We start from the raw sequence: 9,283 nt of genomic DNA on the forward strand, positions 1-9,283 counted from the left end.
TGTAATCTCATTTTTTATAAAGGGAAACTTTCAATCCTTTTAATATTTTATTTTAAAATGTTTTAAAAATAGTCTAAACCTCTATAATCTAGATCTTAATTTTTTATTTTTAACTATGAAATTATTAATGAGCTTTCTGTCCTCCAAGAGTCATTTAACTTAAAATCCAAGAATGCCATAACCTTTCTGGAAGTGTTTCTAATTGATTAGCAATTATAAGTAATTCAATTCAATTAGCTCTTTTTTATTTTTACTGAAGTTGTTACTGTAGTAATTATTTCCCAAGTACTGAACTTCAAGCATCTAAATATATTTCTTCTATTTGTCTAAATAATGCCTCCTTGAATTAAAACAATAATTCTTTATTTCAATACTTAATCTTTTCCTTACTCACAAAAATGTCAATAAACAACTCTTTTGGTAACTTTCCAACCTCCAATACACATTCACATTATTTTCAGAGAAAAACAATCATTCCATGATTGCAAGTAAAAATAGTGTAACAGGGATGTGATTGAGCATAATTGGTACTATTATCTTTTCCAATATTGTAAGACTGATAGTGGTAATTCTAGCCATATACTTCAGGAATCCTGGAATTGACTGTTTTCTTTTTTTGTACACCATTGGAGTACTGACCCAGCATTTGGGCCTAGAAATCCAGCCAGTGTTCTAACTTTCTAAATGACTAAATGGGGTAGCACGGTCTCATCTAGCTGCTTAGGAACAAAGCTTCAATGGAACTGTTAGTCCAAGAAGCCTCTAAAATAGCCCTGGGACAAAAGCTTCCAGTTCTCACTTCACATCAAGTGAAGGCCTTTGCTGGAGCTCAAGGAATATTTGTGTATGACTGGAGAAAGGCTCATCCTTATTGGTTATTGAAAATACAGACATCACTCTTCAATCATGCAAAGTGCTAAACCCAGAACCCTCCTCCCCACTAACAATGGGTACACCATGACTAAACCATTGCCCCAAATTATGCCAGCTTTCCTGATCTGGTGAAGGAGCTGTTGATAGAGACAGAGAGCACATGGTTCAGTGATGGTAGCCTTTTTCTAAAGGGTGGCATTAGGAGAGTTTAATTCTAAACTCCAGTTAGAACTGGTCATTCTAACCCATAGTCAGTATACCCAGATCATAAATGTGAGAGGACTTCCTTCTGGAACTTCAACTCAAAAGGCAGAAATTATCGCCTCACTGGGCTTCTTCAATTTATCCAAGGCAAGAATGTCTACACCACACACACACACACACACACACACACACACACACATACACACACACACTCACTCACACACTGACTCTTCGTATACCTTTCTGGTCTTACATACAAGTGCTGCCATTTGGAAATAAAGGGGACTTTGACTATTTGTCAGTCCCTAATTAAACATGGACCAGACATCTTTAACCACCTAGAGGTAGTGAATCTTCAGAGTGAGGTAGTTATCTGTTCATTTCTGGGGACTTTAAGCTTCCTTGGACCAACTTTCCCAGGCTAATTCAAAGGCATATGCCATTGCTAAATAGGCTTCCCTCCAAAATAACTCCACTCCATCAATAACACTCTGCATGGTCTAATTTCACAATCTTACCTTGGAACCATGGTAACCTAAAGAGGACCTTCAATTGATTCATGATGTATGAGGAATCTCAAAAGGCCAATGATGGTATATAGAAATCCAGTTATTTGTACTACAATGGATACAGTGGAAAGTCATCAAGTCCCTACCCAATGCCTTCCACCTAAGACAGGATGCCATCTGCTCTTGCACATAGGCTTTTGGAAAGGCCTAGAGTCCACAACATTGTAATCCAGGTTTGTAAGGGCTTCCCCTTCTGTGATGTTCACAATCAACCTCCATTGCCTGAATCAATACAATGACAAGGAAGATTGGCAAGTAGATTTCATGCTCATGCCTCTGTGCAGGGGGTAGACACCCTTCTTGATATTCACAGAAAACTTTCTGAGGTGGACAGAGGCCTTCCTTACCAGGACCCTGACAAGGTCTGGAGGCAATAAAAATCCTTTCAAAGGAAGTATCCCTCTCGACTACCTTGGTCCATCCAGAGTGACAATAAGCTCACCTTAACATTCCAACTTACACAGCAAGTTGTAAAGACTCTGGGAATTAAATACCATCTCTGTGCTGCCTGGCGACCCAGTCCAACTAAAAGTGGAGTGAAACAACCAAACCCTCAAGTAGACTTTAGCCAAGGAGTGACTGTCCCTTCTCCTAACTGCCTTAATGAGGCACCGAGAAAACTTTAAATCCAAACTTTGTCTCAGCCCACATGAAATGCTTTATGGGATATCTGATATCTGATATCTGACCTGTTTACTGACACAGAGACTTTCCAACTCCTATAGCATGTCACCCACCCGGGAACATTTCAACGAGTCACCTAGAAATATGGAAAAAGATTCTTCCACTCCCAGAAACTAACATTTGTCAGCCCTGTGTCTGCTCCAGTGATTAGGATCTAGTCAAGGCCTGGAGGAAGGGTGAGTCCCAGGACCCTCACTTCCAAATGGAAAGATCCTAACACAACTCTTTTAACCACACCTCTGCCATCAAGGTATGGGGGATAGATAGTTCAATTCATTTCCCCAGGGTAGAACCCAAGCCACCTGAAGCACCAGAAAATGAAAAAAAGAGACTACAATCCCCATATACAGTAGTTCCGAACCAATGAATGGCCTCCAGTTTCTTTTTGGTAAAGAAAAACAACTCACTATCCTGCTAAATCAGATAAGCAAAGTGATTTTCTCCGTCTAGATGGAAAGAGAAAATTAGTCTCCATCCTGGGAGGAGAGTTTCTCCTTGTATATCTTATGTGGATAGTTGTGCTACTCTCTTGCTTGCCATAGATAACACTGTGGTGTCACTTTTGAGATTTTTGCCCCCAGTTACAGTATGATTTAAAAAAAAAATATTTTGTTCTTCTATAGCCTTGGATTCTCTTTGGGAACTCAAAGATTGCCCCCAAAGACTATGAACAGTAATGATGTTTTAAATCTAACCCATCTCTTCTTAAATTCTAATTCCAATTTGACCAAGGTCTTTCGTGTGTATCTTTCCCTATCTTCCAGCTGGTGTACTGCTGTGCTCATCCCAGCCTGACTCTGGGCTACCAGAAGGATGACTCCCCACCCTAAAACATAATCATGTGATACTTGAGCAGCTGGAAAAAAACATGAGCATGTACTTATCCTAGACAAGTCTTATAATTTATAAACCAAAAGCTATCATAAGATATAAGATGGGGATATAAGATGGATTGGTAATTCAAGTGATTTAAACAAGGTCAGTTTTTCTCTATTTGTTAAATCAAGTAGAGGGGTGATGATGATAGATGGATGAACTTTTACAGAGACAGGCAACTGAGAAATGGTGTTGGTGGAGCTGTGTGGATAGGGAGGTGATTTAACTTAGGCTCCTCATCTTCTTATTTTGTAGAGGGTGAAGACTTAAGGATTACCTTTCAAGAAAGGGTATTGGTATCTGAATAACAGTTTCAATGTCCTTTAACTCCTTTTGGAGAGGTAAATTTTTCTAGTATGTTTTTATAAAGAGAGAAATAGTTTAGTCAACAATACATTATTTAGAAAATGTATTCAGTTTGTTCATTATACCATATTTAATATATTTATTGATGAACGATCAGGCTATAGCAAAATATACAATTGTGCCATCCTTGAATATTTTCCTAAAATAAAAATGCCAAAACATTGTGTTGAAATATTCTCAGTATTTCACATGATTTCAAATGTAAAGACTATGTTTTAAAAAAGAAAATATCTACAATTAATTATTGTCTAAAATCATAGTAAATCTTGAAAATAAGAAAATCTTATGGAGGTGAAAAGTAATTATCACCAAGCAACAAAACTCAAGAACTAAGAGGAAAATTTAACTTTCAAGGACTAGTTTAACTATAAGAGGGCAACAGCAAGTTACACTTTAGGAAAATAGAACTATTTTGATGGATTTGAGAATACATAAAAGATATCTAAGAATATATTATAGAAAGAAAATTAAAAAGCCTGATAGAGGAGAACCAGGTGTGGTGGTACACACCTGTAATCCCAACACTTGGGAGGCTGAGGCAGAAGGCTCGCTGTGAGTTCGAGACCAGCCTGGGCTACATAGTGAGTTCCAGGTCAGTCTCAACTATACTCTGTGACCCTGTCTCAAAATACCAAAAAGCCTGATAGAGGAAAGGAATGATTTACAAGACCAATAAAAGTAAATCATTATACTGATAAAATACATAATTGTGAATTTGATGTAATCATAATCAGAATAATTTAATTTAATATATTTAAAAAGCAACTTCAAATTAAAGTTTTATACATTGATAATATAGAAGTTAACAAAGAGATAGCTGAAAAGAAAATTAAGGTAAGATTTTAGTATATACTAAAGTATGAATACATAGTATTTTTGTTAAAAGGAAAAGCCTTAGAAGTATATATGTCACACAGTATAATAAAGTAAAAAAATGATAATCAAAGAACAGAAATCAATGTTAACAGAAGGAAAAGAAGCAAAACAAAGGAAGCACTAAGGAAGTATATTAACTACAGAATACAGACTGATACTTTTAAAGTAAGTCCACACAAATCAGAGCTAACAAATGTGGATGACCAACTCCCTTAAAGAGCAGAGACTCTTTTTGGATTATGAAGAAAAATCTTGTCAATAATTTCAAATAAATCAGCTAGCACTTATAAAAATATGTACATATATGTCCTTTCATATTCAGAGACTCATTTTGGACTAAAAAGTCTTATAAATATAGACTACAGGTCTCTCATTGAATGTGGATAAATTTTTGGGAATACAGAAGTTGGAGAAGATAGGTATAATCAACTGCTTCAAAACAAAGGTTTTGCTGCAAAGCAAAGGAGCGATACTATGAGTTGGAAAAAGTGGGGACATAAGCTGTGCTGCTGCGGCCTCTGCTTCTTCCTCTTCCCCTCCCCTTTTCCCTCCCCTTCCCCCTCCTCCCCTTTCTTTCTTTCTTTTTCTTTCTTTCTTTCTTTCTTTCTTTCTTTCTTTCTTTCTTTCTTTCTTTCTTTTTCTTTCTGCTATTTTTTCTCCTCCTCCTCCTTCTTAGAGAAGAAAGAACTGCAGGATTGTGTGCTTATGAAAATAACCACACAAGAAGTGAAAATATTGGCAGTGAAGGAAAAACCATGGAGTTCTTGCAACAATATTTTACATGGACAATAGGGCTTGCCCACAGCTTATAAATTAAAGGACAACATTTTCATATAACCATCAAATCAAGAAAATAATCTTTGCAAGAGATAATTATTGAGAAAACCTTAGAGATAAAATAAATGGGTGAAATACTGAGTTAATGTGAACCCATCAGTGTCGTAATTCATGATGGTACATGAACAAACATGGAAAAATATTGATAAATAAGTATAGATATTCACAAGCTTTAAAGGCAAATTTATCACTAATCATCAGATCTAAAAGCAAATTTTCAGCACTAGTTACTCTTTGTGTGTGAAAAATATGAAGGCTTTTAGAAAATGTTACACTCTTCTAGGCCATTTGAAGATTATTACCATGGAGATGCATCATCACTTGAGATATACTAGAAAAAAATAACCTTTAAAGGAACATATTATGATACACTTTTCCAATGGAATATAAAGATTCAATTACACAGATGAATCTATACATACTGGCAAACAAAGATGTTTTAATATATTACATGAAAAATTGCAGTTGCAGACACATGTATTAAATTTTGATATCATAGTTTTGGATAAAAGGTTGAATTTGAGAAAGGAAAAGAGACAACAGTTGGCCTTTCAAAAACCTTCAACATGAATTACTCAGATAATTATCATATTCTTAATGAATATAGTCTAATAACCAATAACAATTCTAAAAGCCAGGTTTCCGAGAAATATTTGAATTACAATATAAGGATATATATAACTGGGGAAGATAAAAAACTTTTCCTTTGATGATAGATAATGTCACAGAGCCTCCATTAATTTACATCAATTTGATCACTCATAGTTACACTGATTACTGACCATTGAGGAAAGAATATCTACTTTCATTTAAAATTTCTAAAGAGATGAGGACAGTAAGTCTTATGTTACCTGTCTGAATTGAGTCCCTGTGGAATATTTGACATAACCTTGATTCCTTATATTTGAATTATGAGAATAGCTTTGATCATTAATTGGGTCATCATATGTCTTCAAATTCCATTAGTTATTTGAATAATTAAACTGTCTTAGAGTCTTATTTTTCCTAGAATAAAAGACATGGTCAATGTAATACTAAGCCTTCCCTCTTTCTTACATGCTGTTTAAGGCAAATAATTAGAATACGTATGTATGTATGTATGTATGTATGTATATGACTATAACACTCAATCAGTTTATGTAAACTAAGAAATTATGTATTTAGTTATTTGTATTGTAAGAAAGGGAGGAAATAGAGGCAATAGTTCTCTTAAAGTTTAAAATCAAATCTTTTCTTGAAAATTGCCCTCCATGTTCCTGGGAATCACTGAACCACATGTCTAATCATAAGAGAAGGAAAAAAACCCTGTACATTTTGAGAATAATTGAAGTTTTAAACCTGGTATAGCAAAAATGCCAAGAACCAGAAGAACTAACATAGAGGAATAAACTTCCAGGTTATAAGTCAATAGGTTGTGAGTTTCTACCATATTTCATGAAATCATTTTGCTATTCATTGTGACTTGACTTTAGTTCTTCAAAATGGAACCAGTGCCTTCATTATCCTCAGCCTCTCATGATGTTGCACCTTCACAAGATAACTGAGAAGACTGGCAATGCTCTCAAGAGGCTAGGATGAAGAAGACCAAATGGTAACATTGGGAAAGGCAAAATTTCTATCTTATGGGCAATTTTTCATTATTAATTTGTTTCTCAGAATCACAATCCATAAAAGAGTAATACTATGTTGTAGAAAAATTTCATTTAAATATGTTTATAATTGGATTAAAGAAAGAAGCTTTTGAAATTGTTCTTGTGAATCTCTTCTATAGTATGATCTTAGGGTTTAATAGCATAAGCTTTAGTTCTTGTAAAAAGTTGAATAAAATGTCACAGAAGGAAATATCCATAAAAATTTTGCACTACAAAAAGCAGTCAAATCATTTACCAGTTCCAATCATAAAAGTTTTTCACAGTCACAATTAGTATCTACTTGGATACAAATAAAGTAGGAAAACAACACATACACATTACCCAAAACTCTTTCCTCTGGAAAATATTCATAATCCAGCAAAAGTTTACTCTTTTAATCTTAAATTATAGGTTTTTATTAACAGAAAATCATTTCTCAAATAAGAATTATTGAGCGATTAGAAATTATTTTTTAAATGAATACTTCATTATTAACCATTCATTTTTTTTCTTTTGAAAACTCTTGAGAAGACAATTTGGTTTGTGGTAGATGGTCAATTAAATCATTTTAGTGTTCTAACGTAGCTCAGTCAGATTATATTTTGCCTTCACAATGCTCTGATGTTTTGTTTTTTAGGTGGCTATATTTTCTTTTAAATCACAGGTACTTATTTTTAGCCTCATTTCCCCCTATGGCTCCTGCATCTATGCAGTGGGTGGAACTGGCTCTCTATCAGTTCTAAGCCTTTAATGAGAGGGATCATAGACTGAAAGAACATAGCCTAGAATGCCAAAGGCAGTGTGGGGGAGACAGAAGGTGAGGGAAAATCCTGCTGCTGGCCTAGTACTTTGCCTTAAGAATGTAGCATGATTATTCTTCCTCTAGGGCTTAAAAGAGAAGTTAGAAAATCTGATAACCTGTTGTCCTTTATTGTCTTGACTGACCCTCATGCACAGAATATCGTAGACCAAAATAAAATACTACTTATATCAGATAATACAGAATAAATGAATGAATGAAATAGAATATTAATACAATAAAAGAGAAAATGCATTTGTAAAAATTGTATTAACCACATTTTTTCCAAATGTTCTTTGAAATATAATTGGTAGCAAGATTAACCTAGGACTTATTTCTTTGGCTAGTCACATGAGAAAAAAAATTATTAATTACAGAATTTTACTTACAAAGTCATTTGAATCCAGTTTTCTTCTGTATTTATGGTGTCTTAAATATGACTAACTATATTGTTGATCTATGGGTTTGAAGACTTAAACTAAACTAGTCTAATAGGAAAAGTAGAAAGAAGCAACTAATGAAAGTTTCCCTTTTTGTATCTTTCTTTCCAAAATTTTATTATTGACAATTTTATAAAAAAATGTGAGGTTTTCTATTTTCAGTTCTGTCATGAAGAGCTTCAAGATGTTACATCCTACAAGAAGAAAAATATGGCTAAACTGAAAATCAAGGACTTGTCTTGGACGTGCCAGAGAAAGGAATTTCCAAAGGCAAATTGAGCTAAGGTGTGTTTACCTGAGCAAAAGCTATGGGAACCATAAAATAGTAAGCACACTGAAGCAGTGATTTTGATTAATTGCTGGAGCCTGAATTGCTAGCCCAAGAGTGACAAAATCCTGAAAGGGATGTGCAGACTTCAGGTGCCCAAACAACTTCCTTGATTTTCCTCTAGGATGTTTATCAGGCTTTCACGGTAAAAATCCAAAAGATATTATCTGGAGGATCAGGTGAGGGTAGAGAAAGAGTAACTACGTATTATGAAATTGGCACAGATCATTCTTCTTAACAAAGAACTCTTTTCCAGAGGGAAAGATTTTACTAGAGTTTTGTCCCAAAGCAGTGGGGAGCAGCACTGCTCTACCCTCCTCAGCCTTCTTGTCCTAAGGGAGGAGAAAGCTGAATAAGAATTACACATGTAAATGTCATTGGCTAGAGACGAGTCAATATGAGACTGATATATATTTAGTCAGAATACTAGAATGCTTGCCTCTCAGACATTTTACTACTACACCAAAAGATTTCCAGTGTAATAGAGAGTCACAGAGAGAAGAGCTGCAAGACACAGACATTTTTCTAGGAGTTCTTAGTGAAGTTCAAAATCAGAATAGTCAATGAGACAAGAACATAGGGGGAAATGCTAAAAAAAAGAAAAAAAACCTTTGTAATCTTTAGCTACTGTAAATATTAACTTTCCAATCCTAGGTGGATTAATATAAATCTTCATAGATTTATGAAGCTCATTTACTTCCATTGATATCAAAGAAAAGAAAGTCTGGTTTTTGATAAAAAGATACAAAAACACACCAAAGTAAAAACAAAAAAGACAATTTCTGTAAAGACAAAACAGG

The 9,283-nt window shown here is 34.5% G+C and overlaps 1 long non-coding RNA gene across 4 annotated transcripts in view; it reads left to right on the forward strand.

Annotated features, from left to right (window-relative positions):
* LOC104869927 overlaps positions 1–8,403 on the forward strand; it is a 78,179-nt gene extending 69,776 nt beyond the window's left edge. For 3 of the 4 annotated variants that reach the window (XR_782394.1, XR_782397.1, XR_782396.1), the window contains 3 exons: positions 3,095–3,308; positions 6,758–6,876; positions 8,318–8,403. This is a non-coding gene — a long non-coding RNA (uncharacterized LOC104869927). The remainder of the gene's footprint in view (positions 1–3,094; positions 3,309–6,757; positions 6,877–8,317) is intronic. The other variant, XR_782395.1, reaches the window with a different exon arrangement.
* The last annotated feature ends 880 nt before the right edge of the window (positions 8,404–9,283 follow it).

This window comes from Fukomys damarensis, unplaced genomic scaffold, assembly GCF_012274545.1.
Source record: "Fukomys damarensis isolate Sample0158 unplaced genomic scaffold, DMR_v1.0_HiC HiC_scaffold_4, whole genome shotgun sequence".
Taxonomy (NCBI): Eukaryota; Metazoa; Chordata; class Mammalia; order Rodentia; family Bathyergidae; genus Fukomys; species Fukomys damarensis.